Source organism: Pseudophryne corroboree, chromosome 5 (genome assembly GCF_028390025.1).
Source record: "Pseudophryne corroboree isolate aPseCor3 chromosome 5, aPseCor3.hap2, whole genome shotgun sequence".
Lineage (NCBI taxonomy): Eukaryota > Metazoa > Chordata > Amphibia > Anura > Myobatrachidae > Pseudophryne > Pseudophryne corroboree.
In genome coordinates this window covers 248,301,782-248,325,269 of record NC_086448.1, presented here as the reverse complement: position 1 = coordinate 248,325,269, position 23,488 = coordinate 248,301,782, and the positions used below count along the sequence as shown (strand labels likewise).

The 23,488-nt window shown below is 45.5% G+C and overlaps 1 protein-coding gene across 8 annotated transcripts in view; it reads right to left on the bottom strand.

Moving 5' to 3' along the window:
• The window catches only part of RARB (retinoic acid receptor beta), a 1,402,065-nt gene that overhangs the window by 471,591 nt on the left and 906,986 nt on the right, over nt 1–23,488 (bottom strand). Inside the window, exon 1 of one of the 8 annotated variants that reach the window (XM_063922236.1) lies at nt 4,986–5,053. The exons of the other annotated variants lie outside the window; for them this stretch is intronic. The gene's annotated coding sequence lies outside the window, so the exon portion shown is untranslated. Of the gene's footprint in view, nt 1–4,985; nt 5,054–23,488 lie in introns of those variants that run through there. 8 annotated transcript variants of the gene reach the window in all.

Genomic DNA, 23,488 nt, shown 5'->3' with positions numbered 1-23,488 from the left:
AAATAATGCTTAAACAATGCCCCAAACAGATATACATCAAGAAGTGATCAAAACAAATACAGATCTCGAAAGCACAAACCTCAGCTAAGTCACATGTCCCAGCTCTAACATTGCTGTCTGTTATCTATAACTGTTGTTTGTGAAATGGGTGGAACTTCTAGACTTTTACCATGTTCTTCTGCATTTGTTCACCTCATTACATTAGAGCCTTTACAGTGCAGTAGTGCTCTCTCTGGTCTTCATGGCAACAAGGAGCATGAAAGCTAATTGGTGGAGAGCAAACAATGGGGAATTCACTCAGTATGACTCAGCTATCAGTGGGCGGGGTTATGAAGCGATCATCTAGCGCTTGTGAGGAATTGAGGGCAAAACAGTAGATGCAATTAAATGCAGAAACATAAAGCACAGGAAAAATCTAATGAGATAACCCTAAGGGATAGTCTCTAAAAGTATTGGATTTAATCAGTTAATTAACAGACAAATAAATAAATAAATTACTAGTATTCTTAATATAAAATGATGGAACCACTGTCCAATTTTACATATTGAAAATTAAAAACATAAAAGGCTTTAGGTACCTTTGAACTGCACTGGGTACGTGAACATGTTTTACCAGTACTATCATGTATTGTCCAGGTCGGGTCACCAGTAACGGACTAATCCGTATTGACAGGGGTATTGCTTATGAAGACCAGATTGGTATTCACATATTGCTATTTCAAATGAAACATGTTTCAGCATAAGCCCAACAAATGTATTTTGACCGCAGAATCTGTTTCAGCTTTCTGTAGCACCTTTCCAAAATGTGTGATAGGACAGTCCTGCTGGCTGCCTTTCAGCAGAACAATCCCTTATTGCTTGTTTATGTATAGGCATTAGCACAGCAAAAGGCATAAAGAAAAACAAAATAGAGCAGCCATCGGAATTATAGGGTCCTATGGTTAATGCTCATAAACCACATATATGTGAAGAGGTGATGTTCAACACATGCTGGAATATGACTATGTAGAATTTCTAATGCATGTTAATATTTAAACTATGTTTTTTAAAATCAAACAATTAAGGAGTGCTTAAAAGTATTCAGATTTAATTTACACCGATAATAACAAAATAAACATTCAATTGATCACAACAATAGCGGTGAATTAGCAAGATGTAATAAATACACTCATCTACAGTAAGTGGATATTTGTAGCCAATAATGCAGTCCATTTAAAAAGTTTTAAATTGGTATAACTCCAAAATGAGAGCGCTGATGAATTGGATATAGTCCCAATTGAAATAGAATTTAAAACAATGATTTCACACTGCTCACCCCTAGTGATTGAGATAGCTTTCACTTCATTAGTAGTTTGGACGCTGATTCCCGTCAGTAGCAGTGCAGAAAGGTGCTACCGGCGGCTGTGATAGAGTTTCCCCTCTTTAGATGCAATCAGGAGAGAAGAGACACAGCACATCCACAGCAGTGATCTGCTAATGGGGCTTTCTTAGCACAGCGGTATTCAGTATATATATATTTATTTTATTTTATTTTTTAATTATATATATTTTTTTTCAATGTTTATATCCATATACATATATGTATATATAAACTGAAAAGTGCCTAGCGCCCAATGTTATTTGGGAAACCATATGAATTTTAAAAAGTTTTAGAATAAATGAAAAAATTGTTTTACGCTATGAGAGGCGTCTTTTCTGATCTCATTTGAGGTATCTTGGACGTCTATGTAAGAAGATATCAGAACGTGAAATACTGTCATCATTATTCCTTGCAAGAATCTGATGGACATTATGCTTTGGTGATATATATCCCAATTGGGGAGCGCTATTCATATATTTTTTTGTTTCACATAAGCCTTGGATGTTTTACTTCACGGCATTCGGAAATTGGTAAACACTATTTTTCATAAATCAGAGATAAAAATAAATGGGGAATTTTGAGGAGTTAGTTCTATTTATTTGATTGAAAAACCCAACTGTTAGTATTGCAAGACACTTGGAAATGAGGTACTTGCAGGTGACTGATCCATAACATTTATACATAGGACAGATGACGGCACAAAACACATCGCAAGTTCTCTAGATCTATGATATTTAATATTTCAAATGTTGAACATACCATAAACTATATGGTCTGTTACCCACTCAGCAACTACCTATTAGGAAGCTGTTAGCTTAAGTGTCTGGCCTTCAGATTCTTTATGTCATGCTGAGCTATTCGTGATGAAAGGTTATACAAATACTGGAGGGCTCTGAAAGTACTGGTCTAGTAACATATATCCCACAACTGGTAACTGGGGACATCAGTCTTATCAATGGGTGGGAGCAGGTTGCCTGCAAGTGACTGCCACTGTGATCTATACTGACACAATTTCCATTTATTCTTCAAGCTTTTAGTCATCAGAAAATACTTGGCTGTGTGACTGGGGATGTAATAATTTCACATACTTTCTATGCAATGCTATTATGCCATCTGGTACCGTTCCCCCGCTCCTATGTACTAGTTCCTGTGTAAACCATCTGTGTTCATCCCCTGTGCATTTATATTTACATTAATGCAGCAAACAACCGTTCAGTTTGCTGGTGCTAATAAGTGTGACTGTAGGGCTGTGCTTCCTAGAGATGGACATATTAACCAAAATTATATTTTTACTCCATCCTACTCAATATGAGGCTGCAATTAACAACTTTAGACATTCAGTTGCAGCAGCAATTCTCTGTACATGGGCCCTCATTCCAAGTTGTTCACTCACTAGCTGGTTTTAGCAGCAGTGCAAACGCTAAGCCGCCACCCTCTGGGAGTGTATCTTAGCTTAGCAGAAGTGTGAACGAAAGGATCGCAGAGCTGCTACAAAAAAATAATTGTGCAGTTTCAGAGTAGCTCCAGACCTACTCCTACCTTGCGATGACTTCAGCCTATTTAGTTCCTGTTTTGACGTCACAAACACGCCCTGCGTTCGGCCAGCCACTCCCCCGTTTCCCCAGCCACTCCTGCGTTTTTATCTGGCACGCCTGTGTTTTTACACACACTCCCCGAAAACGCTCAGTTAACACCCAGAAACACCCACTTCCTGTCAATCACTCAACGATCAGCAGTGCGACTGAAAAGCGTCGCTAGAGCTTGTGTAAAACTGCATTGGCTTTTGTGAAAGTACGTCGTCACGCATGCGCAGAAGTGACGATTTTTAGCCTGATCGCTGCGCTGCGAACAACGGCAGCTAGTGATAAACTCGGAATGACATGGTGACAACATGCACATACAGTATGTAGTGGGAGATCTTGGCTATAAAGATGGCCGTATATAAACAGCACCTAGTATTGAAAGTATTGGAAATGATGAGAAAACCCCATCTTTAGAACATGATTTATCTAACGGACTTAAGTAATTAATAGAAATAGTATTTTAGACCAATGTTCGCCCTGGTTGTTTTTTCCCCCACTTTCATGCCTCACCCGCTTATCTCTACTCCTCCCCCATGTCTTTCTCATCCATGTCCCTCTTGCCCTCTGTCTCTTTCTCATCTTTGTACCACTCCTCCTGACTGTCTCTCTCATCTGTCTATACTCCATATTTATCTCATCTCTGTCCCCCATTTTTCTCTCATCTGCACTCCCCCAATTTGTCTCTCTCATCTCTGTACTCCCAATTTCTATCTCATCTATGTCATCCTCCCCTGTCTCTCTATCACTGCCAGCATGCCATGTGTCTTTCTTATCAATGCCCCCTTCTCCACCTCTTTCTCTCATCTCAGTCCCGTGGTCCCCCTTCTTTGTCTCTCATCTCTGTCCTCCTTCCCATCTATGGGTCTCTCTCATCTCTAACCCCATCTTGCTCTCTCATCTCTGTGCCCCCCATCTCTTTTTACACCCCACTGCGGATAACTCTTAAAGGGGTGCTGGTGGATGGGAGGAAATGGAGAAGAGGATGAGTAGTACCACCCAGGTCTGATAACTGTGTGCTCATTTACAAGTGTGCAAATATGTATGCTATTTTCTAATGTGGTACCTTATTTTGTAATAATGCAACCATCATTTTTTTCAAACATAACATTTTTATTGCGTGAAGCACTACAAATATATGTTATACAGTGTGGACAAGAAACATACATATGCGTAGCAATAGGCAAGCATCCAATTAGCCTATTAAAACAAGTACAGTTGATATGGCACAACACAATAAAATAGTAATGTCAGTCCACCAATAATAAAAGAAATAGAGTGTAGTTTGCCCTAAATAGAAAATGAATACAGTGAAAATCTTATAATGCAACCATTTTTAATGAGTAAGCACATGGTTTTACAAACTAAGATGTCAGTGTCTACAGGGTGTAGGGATTAGTGATAGGCAGCATTGCATGGATGTTCCTTTCTGAGTATGGATTACACATATGAGTAGACCTACTACCACCAGGTAAAAGATTATTATGTGTGACAATGTTATTTATAATGTAATGGGGGATGCAGTTAATAACAAGGCTGTCGGGATCCTGGCACTCGCTGCCGGGATTCTGAATGTCAGGATTCCGGCGTTGGTCTCCTGACCTCTGGGATCCCGACTGCTGGTATAATGGAGTAGTAGGGGAGCAATATTCCAGTGAGTTTCCTGCTTTCCCCACCACTTCCGAGGTGAAAGTGGAATCGCATATGTAACACATTGTGTATTTCTTTGTGCACTTTGAGTAATGCTCCAAAACAATCACACACAATAGTGACACATTTAGTAATATACGCCTGATGTCCCCTCATTCCCATAATGTACAGTATTTCCAGTAACACATAAATGAAGCTACAACAAGCACTATTTTAGGAGAAGAATGTAAAAGTTGGAGGTAATTAATGTGATATGGGGTTGGACTTTTTCAGCCATACATATTTTCACGTGGACCAGCAGGAAAAGAAATGTATTTGCAATGTATTTATAAAAATGTGCATTATTTGTATTGTTTTCATCTGATGTAATATGGTTATTAATAGACTATTCCTACCTTTAACAATTGTGGCTACATCATTACCAGCAGCAATACCATATACTGTACAGCAGTGCCATGCGATCTCTTATTTGGAAACCCTTCATCAAAAAACAATAAAGGGAAAAACACATCAGTAATTGCTGCTACTTGGTAATGTTGTCATACACACAGAAGAGACCATCTAGCACCAAGTGACACTTTAATGAGCAGGGGAATGCCAGGGGCTGTGTGGGGAAAGGCAGAGATAATCTTTCAGTGTAATTTAGTATCTTTCCTCTTCTGGTCTTCCTTCTACTGACTCTATTGTCACAGAAAGATCACAGTGCATTCACACAATCTGTGTGGCAGGTTAGGCCATGATTGAATGGTGATTCTAATCTGCTTGACTAGCTAGACATGGGTTCATCTACTGTTTCAGCCAAATTACTAAATTCATGCTGCTGTTATGAACTCATACTATGATCTTACGCTTCGCTGCAAAGGTTATGTGCACCTACCTCAAGGGTCTATTTGCTAAGCCTTGGCTGGAGATAAAGTCGCTGGAGATAAAGTACCAACCAATCGTCTCCTAACTGCCATGTCACAGACTGTGTTTGGAAAATGACAGTTAGGAGCCGATTGGCTGGTACAGTGGGGCAGATTAACCTAGAGGAGGCATAAGGAAGTGATAAACCAGTGAAAAGTACAAGGTGATAAACGCACCAGCCAGTTAGCTCTTAACTGTCCATTTGCATATTGCAGTTGATTGGCTGGTGCGTTTATCACCTTGTACATATCACTGGTTTATCACTTCCTTATGCCTTCTCCAGGTTAATACATCTGCCCCTTTATCTCCAGCGACTTTATCTCCATCCAAGGCTTAGTAAATAGACCCCTAAGGATTATTTATTATATGGAGAAAAGTTCTACATCAGTCAAAGTCATTTACTAAGTGATGGCTATTACTTGGTATTACCAATTATAGCTATCTCTGTCAATATGTTCACCATGAAAAGCATGGGGTAGCCTATTTAAGAAGAGTCACAGCGGTAGATGTAATGAAAAAATACTCTTACTGTAATTGTTTTTTTGCATGTGGGTCCTGGCAAACTGTGTCACACATCCAAATTTGCCACCATACTGGCTAAGTGTAGGTCAGCCGACAGGTGCTGAGTTGTATCTGAGTGTGGCCGCCTGTAAAAAACAATATTACTGTACCATGAATTCCGCACCCACCGCCACCAGGGGTGCAGGGCACAGCCTTGGGCTGGTTGTTGTTTGGGTGGGGGAAACCACATATTATTTTTGTTAGGATCCCACTTTCTGAGGAATTCCAGCCCAGTACAGTCTAGTTTTGGGGCTGGTTAATGTCATGGCAGGGGGACCCACACTGAGTGTCCTATAGATATGGCATTAACCCCCTGGCTGGTTCAGCCTGGTGCTGGGTTTTTTCTCTTCTTTTTTTCTAGGAAACATTCAAATTCCATCCTCATCTACCTATGATGTTAATAATGTTCAAAGTCCCCCTTCACCAATGAAATTAGGAAAAAAAATGGAGGTTCACCTCCCAAACCATAACCAGCCGTAGGGCTCTTTACGCCAGCCATGGTTCAAAAAATAGAGGGAACAAAATGTGTTGGGGTCCCTTGTATTTAATGGACCAGCACTGGGCTTTTGGAGCAGGTCCTAGTTCTAAAAATCCAGGGGGAAAAAATTAGTAATGGTCTTCAAATTTTTAAAACCAGCACTGGGCTCCACTAGCAGGGGGTAATGCTACAGCCAGGGGACACACTTGACAAGGTATCCTGGCCAAAGCATTCTTCCCCCTAACATGTCAGCCGAAGCTGGGGATTCCTGCGGAAGTGGGGACTCCCCAATATAACTGGTCTCCCCACTCCAGGGTACCCCAAGCCTGGGTACACAACAGCGAATGTTTTAATAATTTACTTCTCTGCACCTTCATCTAGGAGGTGGCGATTTTTAAGCTCTTTTACATGGCTGCTGTCTCCCCCGGGCTTCATCGGCGTCTTCTTCTTTGATCTTCACCTGGGGGGGCGGTGGCCATGTGAGCTCTTTTGAATTGCTTACCTACCCAGGACTCGGGAATCTTCAGGAGCCAGTCCAATGGGGAGGGGCGATGATGTGGTTGAGCCACGATTGGCTCCTTGAAATTCAAATTTGCGCAGCAAGTGAGCCAGCAATGGCTTTTGCCACCATTTTTTTTTTTAGATGGGCACTCCACCAATCAGAAGTTTTCTCTTTCTGAACCCCGGGACCGGTGCCACCACCATATAAAATCCACACTATGGAGCCCGCACAGACCACCTGCACCACTACTACTGCCGACACCGACATGGTAAGCACACAGGATTTTTCAATTTCACCTTCAAAATATCTGCTAAGCCTAAAGTTTCACTTACTTTTGCCACAATATGTGATATTGGATCATTTTCCTCAATAAAAAAATGAGCATGTGTAATATTTTTGTCTCATTTGTGTGATTTGGTTCTCTTTATCTACTTTAAGGACTTGTGTGAAAATTTGAGGTAATTTTAGGCCAAATTTAATCAGAAATACAGAAAATTCTGAAGGGTTCACAAACTTTCAAGCACCACTGTATGAGCCCATGACAATGACTCCTGTCAGTAACAGCATGTTATTAATGGGAACGGTTGTACAGTAGGGACAAAAACGTCCTCCAGTACCTTCAATTAAGCTCATACAGAACGTTGATGTTCTACAAATTCTGAAAAATGTCTGTTCGTAAAATCTGTAAATAAATTGACATTTTTACTATCCCTGCTGTACAAATTATACACACAAAGTCAATTAGTTTAATTTCAGTGTCTTCACAAAGACTGTTCTAAACGCAATAGTGCATAATTTATAGGCACAAATAAAAGTTGTTGAGTCAGCAGCTTGTATGGAGGGAGGGAGCTGCTTTGCATAGACTAGTTCTATATTTATGAGGCTTCGGGCAATGCATGCACAAGGAACATCATAATTCTAACATAAAAGATATCCGGGTTACTTTCTGCTTATGTTTTCATTAAACACTGTCTGAGGGAAGTGTTGATAATAGAAATGTCCATCGCACCGAAATGTGTGTGAAATGTGATTTTAATCAATTTATTTTAAACTGCTAATTAAATAAAACTCTCCTTTAATCTATCTAGCATAATACACAGTACTGACTAAAATTGCTAAGAAATAAACCATCTAAGTATGATTGTGTTTTTCCCGCATATTCCTTGTGTAGAATGTGGTACGTCATTTGTTTCATTGTTTGCTCCTAGGTTTATCATGGGTGTAAGCTGTGCAGTGCACACGGGTCCATGAGTCAGGAGAGCCCGCACCAACCCATACCTGTTCTTCCTTGCGGCTGGCCCCTGCCCCAGGACCAGGCACAGTATTACATGAATTCCTGCTCACTGCCAGGATCAGCCTCCTCATCTTTGGCTCCCCTCCGGTCCTGACTGCGGGGACAGACTGGAGGCATATGCTGCTTCATGCAGTCTCCTAGTACACACGTGTCAGCAGTGTAAAAGGCGGAGGAGTGCTGCCCTGCATTACACAGCTCACACTGCTACTACATGATGTAAGAGCCATGTGCAGAGTGACAGTGATAACGGTGGGTGTCGCACATGGAGCAATTGTGGAAGAGACTGCAGTTACGTATAGAGCCCATCTACAGCTGACATAGCTGATAGGAATCTTTGAGGCTGGTGCCCTGGGACACACTTCTCATGGAATGTACTTTGTCGGTGCATAGGGACAACACATTTTTTGATAATCAAAAATATTAATAGGATAGCAGTTTTGCGCTAGTTCTTATCATAGAGTCTGTGATGTGCTATAAATTAAAATGTATTATTATAATTTAATTATATACATATACAGTGCATCTGGAAAGTATTCACAGCACTTCACTTTTTCCACATTTAGTTATGTTACAGCCTTGTTCCAAAACGGAATAAATTAATTTTTCCCCTCAAAATTCTACACACAATACCCCATAATGACAACGTGAAAAAAGTTTTTTTAGATTTCTCAAATTTATTAAAAATACAAAACTAACAAAGCTTAGATGAAACTGACCAGCAGTCACCAAAGTGATGTGACTTAATATGGCCTATTCAGTCTATACAATGCACATTGGCCATAGTTATCATTGGCAGCCCTATTGCAGAGGGGATACAGTCTCTAGGTCGACAGTGTCTAGGTCGACCATTATTAGTCGACAGTAAATAGGTTGACATGGTTTCTGGGTCGACATGTACTAGGTCGACATGACAAAAGGTCAACATGAGGTTTTTTTTTAAATTCTTCATTTTTTGAACTTTTTCATACTTTACGACCCACGTGGACTACAACTAGGAATGGTAACCTTGCATGCGAGGGGACACGGTGCACCAATTGGGGTTCCCTGTCACTCTACGAAGAAGACGACACATTTAAAAAACAAACAAACACATGTCGACCTTTTTTCATGTTGACCTAGTACATGTCGACCTAGAGTCCCTGTCGACCTAGAAACCGTGTCAACATACTTACTGTCGACCAATAGTGGTCGACCTAAATCTATTCTATCTAACATACTACACCCATTGCAGAGACAAGGATGGTTTCTTGTTACTAGCAATACTCAGCTACTCCAGCAATTCTGCCCCAGAGAATGAACATAAACTCCAGAAGGGCAGATTCTGCCATGTGGCTCGGGAAGCCTAGAAATGGGCTTCAAATCCACAAAATGAAAACAAAAAAAGTAAATTATTTTATAAGGAAAAATATTTCTGAACATTAAAGCAGTTAAAAAAAATATTCAAATAAATAAAGCTCATTTTAATGCTTTTGACCATCTTGAGTAAAACATCAAAATAATTGGCAAAAATAAGCCTGACCACAGGTAAACACATCTTGTATGAAACATATTGCGACCAGTGGCCAGCAGCTTAGAGGAAATTCATTTCTCTATGTGTTCACAGACACACAGGGCCTTAAGGGGGGTACTCACGGAGCGATATTCTAAGCAATCTAACTAGATTGCTTAGAATTTGAGTATTATCGCTCCGTGTGTACCCCCTACAGCGATAGCGATGCGCAGCCCCGTGCATCGCTATCGCTGGTGCTAGATTGGCTTGCATGCAGGCCAATCTAGTGTGTCGCTCGCTTCACCCGCTGGGTGAAATGAGCAGCCCCCCCGTCTCCCCCCGCACGCTCAGCACAGATTGCGCTGTGCTGAGCGGCGGGAGAGATGTGTGCTGAGCGGATCGCTCAGCACACATCTCTCCCGCATCGGCCCGTCTATATGGGCCTTAACTCTGAGTCGGACCGATCTCACGCATATCTGCAAACCATTCATATGCATATGAGCGGAGGCTGAAAGTGCAGTCCATTGGTTGATGTCTCTGTCTGTGAACAGGGCATGTATTAACTGGGACAGTTCCCTCTCTTGGGAGTGATAGGCTGACTTTGGAGTGTGTGGATGCAGATGGGACGCCTGCTTCTGACAGATCTCTTGTAGCCTGCATGGTTTGGGTGTAGGTGTCAATACTAATGATGACAGCTGTGGACGGAAAACAGTGGCCGGGTTGGCCACCTTCATGAAAATGGACAAGTAATTACCATAGATGGATGGAGACTCGCATGTACGTATGTATATATATATATATATATATATATTTCTGATCACCTTGACAAAGGGGCGTGCGAGCCCCGAAACGTTGGTTTGTTTACTGATCTGAATACATGATTATCCCCGTTTAAGTCTCTGAGTGCCGCAGGTCTTTCTTTATTACGTTTATATATATATATATATATATATATATATATATATTCATTCATGCATACCATAAACATAGAAGCCAATGGAAAGATTTACTGATGCCTACCAAGGATGGCGCAACAACTATGTGAACGCAGGAGGTGCCTAAAGCACAGAGCTACTAACTTAATGTCTCTAATCAAGTGTTTTCCGCTTCTGCATGGTCCCCCACACAGAATGCTGGGCACGGAGGGACAGCAGCTGTCAGTTTCATACCTGTTAAAGTTTGCGCCTTTTCCATTTTGCTGAAAGCTAGGCATGTGGCGCTGGTCCATGATGTCACAGGCTAGCTGCACACTCCCAGTGTGACAGAAGTGGTTGCCCACATATTGTAATGTAAAAGGGGCTACTGAGGACAGAGGGCCTACAAGAAGAGGTGGTGTGCTGGCCCTGCATATAATTATACAGCAAACCTAAGAGAAGGAAAGAGTGAAGGTATATTATTTAAAATTCTAATGTTCCTCCAAACTCCAACTGAAGGTCAGTAAAAGGAATCATATTTGATCTACTTTTATGCTTGTTGGCCTTTGATGTCTGCTCATATTTATCATTTTGTCAGGACAGATGACTGTGGTATGAAAATGAACTACAGTGATTCCCTTTGGAGAAGTGCTTTCTGGTTGCAGCTGGAAGTCCCGCTGTTACTTACAATGAGAGGTAGAAGTGCCTACCAATAAGGCTCCATCACAGCTATTGGGAAAGTCTATCCAATATACATTATATCCTTTCAAATGTATTTCAATATCAGACAGACGAAGGTTACCAAGGGTGTCTGGGGCGCTAGAATCACTGGTCGTACTAGCTGGAATGTGAACTGAACATACGACTCCAAAGATGGATAAATAATGCTTTGATATGAAGTCAAACCACTGTTACATCTGATCCGTCACTTCCTGCTCACACTTCACCCGAAGGTCCAGATCCTCCCAGATACACTCAAAATGGATATATAGGTGGGAAAGAGAAGCTCCAAATAGTGTGATACCATTAAATAGATATAGATCAAAAATAAGAATTTACTTACCGATAATTCTATTTCTCGTAGTCCGTAGTGGATGCTGGGGACTCCGTCAGGACCATGGGGAATAGCGGCTCCGCAGGAGACAGGGCACAAAAGTAAAAGCTTTAGGATCAGGTGGTGTGCACTGGCTCCTCCCCCTATGACCCTCCTCCAAGCCTCAGTTAGGATACTGTGCCCGGACGAGCGTACACAATAAGGAAGGATTTTGAATCCCGGGTAAGACTCATACCAGCCACACCAATCACACTGTACAACCTGTGATCTGAACCCAGTTAACAGCATGATAACAGCGGAGCCTCTGAAAAGATGGCTCACAACAATAATAACCCGATTTTTGTAACAATAACTATGTACAAGTATTGCAGACAATCCGCACTTGGGATGGGCGCCCAGCATCCACTACGGACTACGAGAAATAGAATTATCGGTAAGTAAATTCTTATTTTCTCTGACGTCCTAAGTGGATGCTGGGGACTCCGTCAGGACCATGGGGATTATACCAAAGCTCCCAAACGGGCGGGAGAGTGCGGATGACTCTGCAGCACCGAGTGAGAGAACTCCAGGTCCTCCTCAGCCAGGGTGTGCCCCTGACCAAGTAGCAGCTCGGCAAAGTTGTAAAGCCGAGACCCCTCGGGCAGCCGCCCAAGATGAGCCCACCTTCCTTGTGGAATGGGCATTTACATATTTTGGCTGTGGCAGGCCTGCCACAGAATGTGCAAGCTGAATTGTACTACACATCCAACTAGCAATCGTCTGCTTAGAAGCAAGAGCACCCAGTTTGTTGGGTGCATACAGGATAACAGCAAGTCAGTTTTCCTGACTCCAGCCGTCCTGGAAACCTATATTTTCAGGGCCCTGACAACATCTAGCAACTTGGAGTCCTCCAAGTCCCTAGTAGCCGCAGGTACCACAATAAGCTGGTTCAGGTGAAACGCAGACACCACCTTAGGGAGAAACTGGGGACGAGTCCGCAGCTCTGCCCTGTCCGAATGGACAATCAGATATGGGCTTTTGTGAGACAAAGCCGCCAATTCTGACACTCGCCTGGCCGAGGCCAGGGCCAACATCATGGTCACTTTCCATGTGAGATATTTCAAATCCACAGATTTGAGCGGTTTAAACCAATGTGATTTGAGGAATCCCAGAACTACGTTGAGATCCCACAGTGCCACTGGAGGCACAAAAGGGGGTTGTATATGCAGTACTCCCTTGACAAACTTCTGGACTTCAGGAACTGAAGCCAATTCTTTCTGGAAGAAAATCGACAGGGCCGAAATTTGAACCTTAATGGACCCCAATTTGAGGCCCATAGACACTCCTGTTTGCAGGAAATGCAGGAATCGACCGAGTTGAAATTTCTTCGTGGGGCCTTCCTGGCCTCACACCACGCAACATATTTTCGCCACATGTGGTGATAATGTTGTGCGGTCACCTCCTTCCTGGCTTTGACCAGGGTAGGAATGACCTCTTCCGGAATGCCTTTTTCCCTTAGGATCCGGCGTTCAACCGCCATGCCGTCAAACGCAGCCGCGGTAAGTCTTGGAACAGACATGGTACTTGCTGAAGCAAGTCCCTTCTTAGCGGCAGAGGCCATGAGTCCTCTGTGAGCATCTCTTGAAGTTCCGGGTACCAAGTCCTTCTTGGCCAATCCGGAGCCACGAGTATAGTTCTTACTCCTCTACGTCTTATAATTCTCAGTACCTTAGGTATGAGAAGCAGAGGAGGGAACACATACACCGACTGGTACACCCACGGTGTTACCAGAACGTCCACAGCTATTGCCTGAGGGTCTCTTGACCTGGCGCAATACCTGTCCAGTTTTTTGTTCAGGCGGGACGCCATCATGTCCACCTTTGGTCTTTCCCAACGGTTCACAATCATGTGGAAGACTTCCCGATGAAGTCCCCACTCTCCCGGGTGGAGGTCGTGCTGAGGAAGTCTGCTTCCCAGTTGTCCACTCCCGGAATGAACACTGCTGACAGTGCTATCACATGATTTTCCGCCCAGCGAAGAATCCTTGCAGTTTCTGCCATTGCCCTCCTGCTTCTTGTGCCGCCCTGTCTGTTTACGTGGGCGACTGCCGTGATGTTGTCCCACTGGATCAATACCGGCTGACCTTGAAGCAGAGGTCTTGCTAAGCTTAGAGCATTGTAAATTGCTCTTAGCTCCAGTATATTTATGTGGAGAGAAGTCTCCAGACTTGATCACACTCCCTGGAAATTTTTTCCTTGTGTGACTGCTCCCCAGCCTTTCAGGCTGGCATCCGTGGTCACCAGGACCCAGTCCTGAATGCCGAATCTGTGGCCCTTTAGTAGATGAGCACTCTGCAGCCACCACAGAAGAGACACCCTTGTCCTTGGAGACAGGGTTATCCGCTGATGCATCTGAAGATGCGATCCGGACCATTTTTCCAGCAGATCCCACTGAAAAGTTCTTGCGTGAAATCTGCCGAATGGAATCGCTTCGTAAGAAGCCACCATTTTTCCCAGGACCCTTGTGCAATGATGCACTGACACTTTTCCTGGTTTTAGGAGGTTCCTGACTAGCTCGGATAACTCCCTGGCTTTCTCCTCCGGGAGAAACACCTTTTTCTGGACTGTGTCCAGAATCATCCCTAGGAACAGCAGACGTGTCGTCGGAGACAGCTGCGATTTTGGAATATTTAGAATCCATCCGTGCTGTCGTAGAACTACTTGAGATAGTGCTACTCCGACCTCCAACTGTTCTCTGGACCTTGCCCTTATCAGGAGATCGTCCAAGTAAGGGATAATTAAGACGCCTTTTCTTTGAAGAAGAATCATCATTTCGGCCATTACCTTGGTAAAGACCAGGGGTGCCGTGGACAATCCAAACGGCAGCGTCTGAAACTGATAGTGACAGTTTGGTACCACGAACCTGAGGTACCCTTGGTGAGAAGGGCAAATTGGGACATGGAGGTAAGCATCCTTGATGTCCAGGGACACCATATAGTCCCCTTCTTCCTGGTTCGCTATCACTGCTCTGAGTGACTCCATCTTGATTTGAACCTTTGTATGTAAGTGTTCAAATATTTCAGATTTAGAATAGGTCTCACCGAGCCGTCTGGCTTCAGTACCACAATATAGTGTGGAATAATACCCCTTTCCTTGTTGTAGGAGGGGTACTTTGATTATCACCTGCTGGGAATACAGCTTGTGAATTGTTTCCAATACTGCCTCCCTGTCGGAGGGAGACGTTGGTAAAGCAGACTTCAGGAACCTGCGAGGGGGAGACGTCTCGAATTTCCAATCTGTACCCCTGGGATACTACTTGTAGGATCCAGGGGTCCACTTGCGAGTGAGCCCACTGCGCGCTGAAACTCTAGACGACCCCCCACTGCACCTGAGTCCGCTTGTACGGTCCCAGCGTCATGCTGAGGACTTGGCAAAAGCGGTGGAAGGCTTCTGTTCCTGGGAATGGGCTGCCTGCTGCAGTCTTCTTCCCTTTCCTCTATCCCTGGGCAGATATGACTGGCCTTTTGCCTGCTTGCCCTTATGGGGACGAAAGGACTGAGGCTGAAAAGACGGTGTCTTTTTCTGCTGAGATGTGACTTGGGGTAAAAAAGGTGGATTTTCCAGCTGTTGCCGTGGCCACCAGGTCCGATGGACCGACCCCAAATAACTCCTCTCCTTTATACGGCAATACTTCCATGTGCCGTTTGGAATCTGCATCACCTGACCACTGTCGTGTCCATAAACATCTTCTGGCAGATATGGACATCGCACTTACTCTTGATGCCAGAGTGCAAATATCCCTCTGTGCATCTCGCATATATAGAAATGCATCCTTTAAATGCTCTATAGTCAATAAAATACTGTCCCTGTCAAGGGTATCAATATTTTCAGTCAGGGAATCCGACCAAGCCACCCCAGCGCTGCACATCCAGGCTGAGGCGATCGCTGGTCGCAGTATAACACCAGTATGTGTGTATATACTTTTTAGGATATTTTCCAGCCTCCTATCAGCTGGCTCCTTGAGGGCGGCCGTATCTGGAGACGGTAACGCCACTTGTTTTGATAAGCGTGTGAGCGCCTTATCCACCCTAAGGGGTGTTTCCCAACGCGCCCTAACTTCTGGCGGGAAAGGGTATAACGCCAATAATTTTCTATCGGGGGAAACCCACGCATCATCACACACTTCATTTAATTTATCTGATTCAGGAAAAACTACAGGTAGTTTTTTCACACCCCACATAATACCCTCTTTTGTGGTACTTGTAGTATCAGAAATATGTAACACCTCCTTCATTGCCCTTAACATGTAACGTGTGGCCCAAATGGAAAATAAGATTTTACTTACCGATAAATCTATTTCTCGTAGTCCGTAGTGGATGCTGGGGACTCCGTCAGGACCATGGGGAATAGCGGCTCCGCAGGAGACAGGGCACAAAACTAAAGCTTTAGGATCAGGTGGTGTGTACTGGCTCCTCCCCCTATGACCCTCCTCCAAGCCTCAGTTAGGATACTGTGCCCGGACGAGCGTACACAATAAGGAAGGATATTGAATCCAGGGTAAGACTCATACCAGCCACACCAATCACACCGTATAACTTGTGATCTAAACCCAGTTAACAGTATGACAAACGTAGGAGCCTCTGAACAGACGGCTCACAACAAATAACAACCCGATTTTTTTGTAACAATAACTATGTACAAGTATTGCAGACAATCCGCACTTGGGATGGGCGCCCAGCATCCACTACGGACTACGAGAAATAGATTTATCGGTAAGTAAAATCTTATTTTCTCTGACGTCCTAAGTGGATGCTGGGGACTCCGTCAGGACCATGGGGATTATACCAAAGCTCCCAAACGGGCGGGAGAGTGCGGATGACTCTGCAGCACCGAATGAGAGAACTCCAGGTCCTCTTTAGCCAGGGTATCAAATTTGTAGAATTTTACAAACGTGTTCTCCCCCGACCACGTAGCTGCTCGGCAGAGTTGTAATGCCGAGACCCCTCGGGCAGCCGCCCAGGATGAGCCCACCTTCCTTGTGGAATGGGCCTTGACAGATTTAGGCTGTGGCAGGCCTGCCACAGAATGTGCAAGTTGAATTGTGCTACAAATCCAACGAGCAATCGTCTGCTTAGAAGCAGGAGCACCCAGCTTGTTGGGTGCATACAGTATAAACAGCGAGTCAGATTTTCTGACTCCAGCCGTCCTTGAAATGTATATTTTCAATGCCCTGACAACGTCCAGCAACTTGGAATCTTCCAAATCGCTAGTAGCCGCAGGCACCACAATAGGCTGGTTCAGGTGAAACGCTGACACCACCTTAGGCAGAAAATGAGGACGCGTCCGCAGTTCTGCCCTGTCCGAATGGAAAATCAGATATGGGCTCTTATACGATAAAGCCGCCAATTCTGATACTCTCCTGGCTGAAGCCAGGGCCAGTAGCATGGTTACTTTCCATGTAAGATATTTCAAATCCACCGATTTGAGTGGCTCAAACCAATGGGATTTGAGAAAATCCAAAACTACATTCAGGTCCCACGGAGCCACTGGGGGCACAACCGGGGGCTGTATATGTAGTACTCCTTTTACAAAAGTCTGGACTTCAGGAACTGAAGCCAATTCTTTCTGGAAGAAAATCGACAGGGCCGAAATTTGAACCTTAATGGACCCCAATTTGAGGCCCATAGACAATCCTGTTTGCAGGAAATGTAGGAATCGACCCAGTTGAAATTCCTCCGTGGGGGCCTTCCTGGCCTCACACCACGCAACATATTTTCTCCAAATGCGGTGATAATGTTGTGCAGTCACCTCCTTCCTGGCTTTAACCAGTGTAGGAATGACCTCTTCTGGAACGCCTTTTTCCTTTAGAATTCGGCGTTCAACTGCCATGCCGTCAAACGCAGCCGCGGTAAGTCTTGGAATAGACACGGTCCCTGCTGAATCAGGTCCCGTCTTAGAGGTAGAGGCCACGGATTTTCCGTGAGCATCTCCTGAAGTTCCGGGTACCAAGTTCTTCTTGGCCAATCCGGAGCCACGAGTATCGTTCTTACTCCCCTTTGCCGTATAATTCTCAGTACTTTGGGTATGAGAGGCAGAGGAGGAAACACATACACTGACTGGTACACCCACGGTGTTACCAGAGCGTCCACAGCTATTGCCTGAGGGTCTCTTGACCTGGCGCAATACCTGTCCAGTTTTTTTGTTGAGGCGAGACGCCATCATATCCACCTTTGGTTTTTCCCAACGGTTCACAATCATGTGGAAGACTTCTGGATGAAGTCCCCACTCTCCCGGGTGTAGATCGTGTCTGCTGAGGAAGTCTGCTTCCCAGTTGTCTATTCCCGGAATGAACACTGCTGACAGTGCTATCACATGATCTTCCGCCCAGCGAAGAATCCTTGCAGCTTCTGCCATTGCTCTCCTGCTTCTTGTGCCGCCCTGTCTGTTTACGTGGGCGACTGCCGTGATGTTGTCCGACTGGATCAACACCGGCTGACCCTGAAGCAGGGGTTTTGCCAGGCTTAGAGCATTGTAAATTGCTCTTAGCTCCAGTATATTTATATGAAGAGACATCTCCAGGCTTGACCATACTCCCTGGAAGTTTCTTCCCTGTGTGACCGCTCCCCAGCCTCTCAGACTGGCATCCGTGGTCACCAGGACCCAGTCCTGTATGCCGAATCTGCGGCCCTCTAACAGATGAGCACTCTGCAACCACCACAGAAGAGACACCCTTGTCCGTGGCGATAAGGTTATCCGCTGATGCATCTGCAGATGCGATCCGGACCATTTGTCCAGCAGATCCCACTGAAAAGTTCGTGCGTGGAATCTGCCGAATGGAATTGCTTCGTAAGAAGCCACCATCTTTCCCAGGACTCTTGTGCATTGATGCACAGACACTTTTCCTGGTTTTAGGAGGTTCCTGACAAGTTCGGATAACTCCCTGGCTTTCTCCTCCGGAAGAAACACCTTTTTCTGAACCGTGTCCAGAATAATTCCCAGGAACAGCAGACGTGTTGTCGGGGTCAACTGAGATTTTGGAAAATTCAGAATCCACCCGTGTTGTTGCAGCACTACTTGGGTTAGTGCTACTCCGTCCTCCAGCTGTTCTCTGGACCTTGCCCTTATCAGGAGATCGTCCAAGTAAGGGATAATTAATACGCCTCTTCTTCGCAGAAGAATCATCATTTCGGCCATTACCTTGGTAAAGACCCGAGGTGCCGTGGACAATCCAAACGGCAGCGTCTGAAACTGATAATGACAGTTTTGCACCACGAACCTGAGGTACCCTTGATGTGAAGGGCAAATTGGGACATGCAGGTAAGCATCCTTTATGTCCAGGGACACCATAAAGTCCCCTTCTTCCAGATTCGCTATCACTGCTCTGAGTGATTCCATCTTGAACTTGAATTTTTGTATGTACAGGTTCAAAGATTTCAGATTTAGAATAGGTCTTACCGAGCCGTACGGCTTCGGTACCACAAATAGCGTGGAGTAATACCCCTTTCCCTGTTGTAGGAGGGGTACCTTGACTATCACCTGCTGAGAAAACAGCTTGTGAATGGCTTCCAATACCGTCGCCCTGTCTGAGGGAGACGTTGGCAAAGCAGACTTTAGGAACCGGCGAGGGGGAGACTTCTCGAATTCCAACCTGTAACCCTGAGATACTACCTGCAGGATCCAAGGGTCCACCTGTGAGCAAGCCCACTGTGCGCTGAAATTCCTGAGTCGACCCCCCACCGCTCCTGAGTCCGCTTGTACAGCCCCAGCGTCATGCTGAGGGCTTTGCAGAACCCTGGGAGGGCTTCTGTTCCTGGGCAGGGGCTGCTTGCTGCCCTCTCTTACCCCTTCCTCTGCCCCAGGGCAGATATGACTGTCCTTTTGCCCTCTTGTTCTTATAGGACCGAAAGGACTGCGGCTGAAAAGACGGTGTCTTTTTCTGTTGGGAGGGGGTCTGAGGTAAAAAGGTGGATTTTCCGGCAGTTGCCGTGGCCACCAGATCCGATAGACCTACGCCAAATAATTCCTCCCCTTTATACGGCAATACTTCCATATGTCGTTTGGAATCCGCATCACCTGACCACTGTCGCGTCCATAAACTTCTTCTGGCAGATATGGACATCGCACTTACTCTCGATGCCAGAGTGCAAATATCCCTCTGAGCATCTCGCATATAAAGAAAAGCATCCTTTAATTGCTCTATAGTCAATAAAATACTGTCCCTATCCAGGGTATCAATATTTTCAGTCAGGGAATCCGACCAGACCACCCCAGCACTGCACATCCAGGCTGAGGCGATGGCTGGTCGCAGTATAACACCAGAATGTGTGTATATACTCTTTAGGGTAGTTTCCAGCCTCCTATCAGCTGGATCCTTGAGGGCGGCCGTATCAGGAGACGGTAACGCCACTTGTTTTGATAAGCGTGTGAGCGCCTTATCCACCCTAGGGGGTGTTTCCCAGCGCGCCCTAACCTCTGGCGGGAAAGGGTATAATGCCAATAACTTTTTTGAAATTAGCACTTTTCTATCTGGGTTAACCCACGCTTCATCACATACATCATTCAATTCCTCTGATTCAGGAAAAACTACAGGTAGTTTTTTCACCCCCCACATAATACCCCTTTTTGTGGTACTTGCAGTATCAGAGATATGCAAAGCCTCCTTCATTGCCGTGATCATATAACGTGTGGCTCTACTTGAAAATACGTTTGTTTCTTCACCGTCGACACTAGATTCAGTGTCCGTGTCTGGGTCTGTGTCGACCGACTGAGGTAAAGGGCGTTTTACAGCCCCTGACGGTGTCTGAGACGCCTGGGCAGGTACCAACTGGTTTTCCGGCCGTCTCATGTCGTCAACTGATTTTTGTAATGTGCTGACATTATCACGTAATTCCATAAACAAAGCCATCCATTCCGGTGTCGACTCCCTGGGGGGTGACATCACCATTACCGGCAATTGCTCTGCCTCCACACCAACATCGTCCTCATACATGTCGACACACACGTACCGACACACAGCAGACACACAGGGAATGCTCTTATCGAAGACAGGACCCCACTAGCCCTTTGGGGAGACAGAGGGAGAGTTTGCCAGCACACACCCAAGCGCTATAATATATATGGGAACAACCTTATATAAGTGTTGTATCCTTATAGCAGCTTAAATATATAAAATATCGCCAAAAAAGTGCCCCCCCCTCTCTGTTTTACCCTGTTTCTGTAGTGCAGTGCAGGGGAGAGTCCTGGGAGCCTTCCTCACAGCGGAGCTGAGCAGGAAAATGGCGCTGTGTGCTGAGGAGAATAAGCCCCGCCCCCTATTCCGGCGGGCTTTTCTCCCGTAGTTTGTAATATCTGGCAGGGGTTAAATACATCCATATAGCCTCAAGGGCTATATGTGATGTATTTTTTAGCCATGAAAGGTATTTACATTGCTGCCCAGGGCGCCCCCAGCAGCGCCCTGCACCCTCCGTGACCGTTGGTGAGAAGTGTGTGACAAACAATGGCGCACAGCTGCAGTGCTGTGCGCTACCTTCAAGAAGACTGAAGAGCCTTCTGCCGCCGGTTTCTGGACCTTCAATCTTCAGCATCTGCAAGGGGGGTCGGCGGCGCGGCTCCGGGACGAACCCCAGGGTGAGACCTGTGTTCCGACTCCCTCTGGAGCTAATGGTGTCCAGTAGCCTAAGAAGCCAATCCATCCTGCACGCAGGTGAGTTGAACTTCTCTCCCCTAAGTCCCTCGATGCAGTGAGCCTGTTGCCAGCAGGACTCACTGAAAATAAAAAACCTAAAAACTTTTTCTAAGCAGCTCCTTAAGAGAGCCACCTAGATTGCACCCTGCTCGGACGGGCACAAAAACCTAACTGAGGCTTGGAGGAGGGTCATAGGGGGAGGAGCCAGTACACACCACCTGATCCTAAAGCTTTAGTTTTGTGCCCTGTCTCCTGCGGAGCCGCTATTCCCCATGGTCCTGACGGAGTCCCCAGCATCCACTTAGGACGTCAGAGAAAATACGTTTGTTTCTTCACCGTCGACACTGGAGTCAGTGTCCGTGTCTGTGTCTACCGACTGAGGTAAATGGGCGTTTTAAAGCCCCTGACGGTGTTTGAGACGCCTGGACAGGTACTAATTGGTTTGCCGGCCGTCTCAATTCGTCAACCGACCTTGCAGCGTGTTGACATTATCACGTAATTCCCTAAATAAGCCATCCATTCCGGTGTCGACTCCCTAGAGAGTGACATCACCATTACAGGCAATTGCTCCGCCTCCTCACCAACATCGTCCTCATACATGTCGACACACACGTACCGACACACAGCACACACACAGGGAATGCTCTGATAGAGGACAGGACCCCACTAGCCCTTTGGGGAGACAGAGGGAGAGTTTGCCAGCACACACCAAAACGCTATATTATACAGGGACAACCTTATATAAGTGTTTTCCCTTATAGCATCTTAATATATAATAATATTGCCAAATAAGTGCCCCCCCTCTCTGTTTTAACCCTGTTTCTGTAGTGCAGTGCAGGGGAGAGCCTGGGAGCCTTCCTAGCAGCGGAGCTGTGTAGGAAAATGGCGCTGTGTGCTGAGGAGAATAGGCCCCGCCCCCTTTTCGGCGGGCTTCTTCTCCCGTTTTTCTGACAACCTGGCAGGGGTTAAATACATCCATATAGCCCCAGGGGCTATATGTGATGCATTTTTAGCCAGCATAGGTACTTTCATTGCTGCCCAGGGCGCCCCCCCAAGCGCCCTGCACCCTCAGTGACCGTTGGTGTGAAGTGTGCTGAGAGCAATGGCGCACAGCTGCAGTGCTGTGCGCTACCTCATGAAGACTGAGAAGTCTTCAGCCGCCGATTTCTGGACCTCTTCTCTCTTCAGCATCTGCAAGGGGGTCGGCGGCGCGGCTCCGGTGACACATCCAGGCTGTACCTGTGATCGTCCCTCTGGAGCTAGTGTCCAGTAGCCTAAGAAGCCAATCCATCCTGCACGCAGGTGAGTTCACTTCTTCTCCCCTAAGTCCCTCGTTGCAGTGAGCCTGTTGCCAGCAGGACTCACTGAAAATAAAAAACCTAACAAAACTTTTACTCTAAGCAGCTCTTTAGGAGAGCCACCTAGATTGCACCCTTCTCGGCCGGGCACAAAAACCTAACTGAGGCTTGGAGGAGGGTCATAGGGGGAGGAGCCAGTGCACACCACCTGATCCTAAAGCTTTTACTTTTGTGCCCTGTCTCCTGCGGAGCCGCTATTCCCCATGGTCCTGACGGAGTCCCCAGCATCCACTTAGGACGTCAGAGAAATAGATATTATATGGACTCTCACCATTCGGTAGAAGTTTTGAGGGCACAGAATGTATCTCTTAGGTGTGGGACAATGGTCACTGTCGTGGTTGAACAACTGGCTTTAATTCCTCACCCTCCTGAAAGTTATGGTTCTCCCCGATATACTCACAGTGGATATATAAGGAAAAAAAGGCTCCAAATAGTATAACACCGTTTATTTAAAACATAATTAAAAACATAAACATGGGCACATAATGGACTCTCACCATCCAAAAGATGTTCAAAGGCAAGTTAACAGAAGATAGCCAGGCGTCCCCAGAAATCGTCATCAAACAAGCAGGTAAATAGTTCCAGTCACCGCCCAGTACCTCCACCAACGCGTTTCGATAACCTACTGTTATCTTTTTCAAGGTGTAGGAGGTAACTGCATAGTGAGTGGTATTTATAC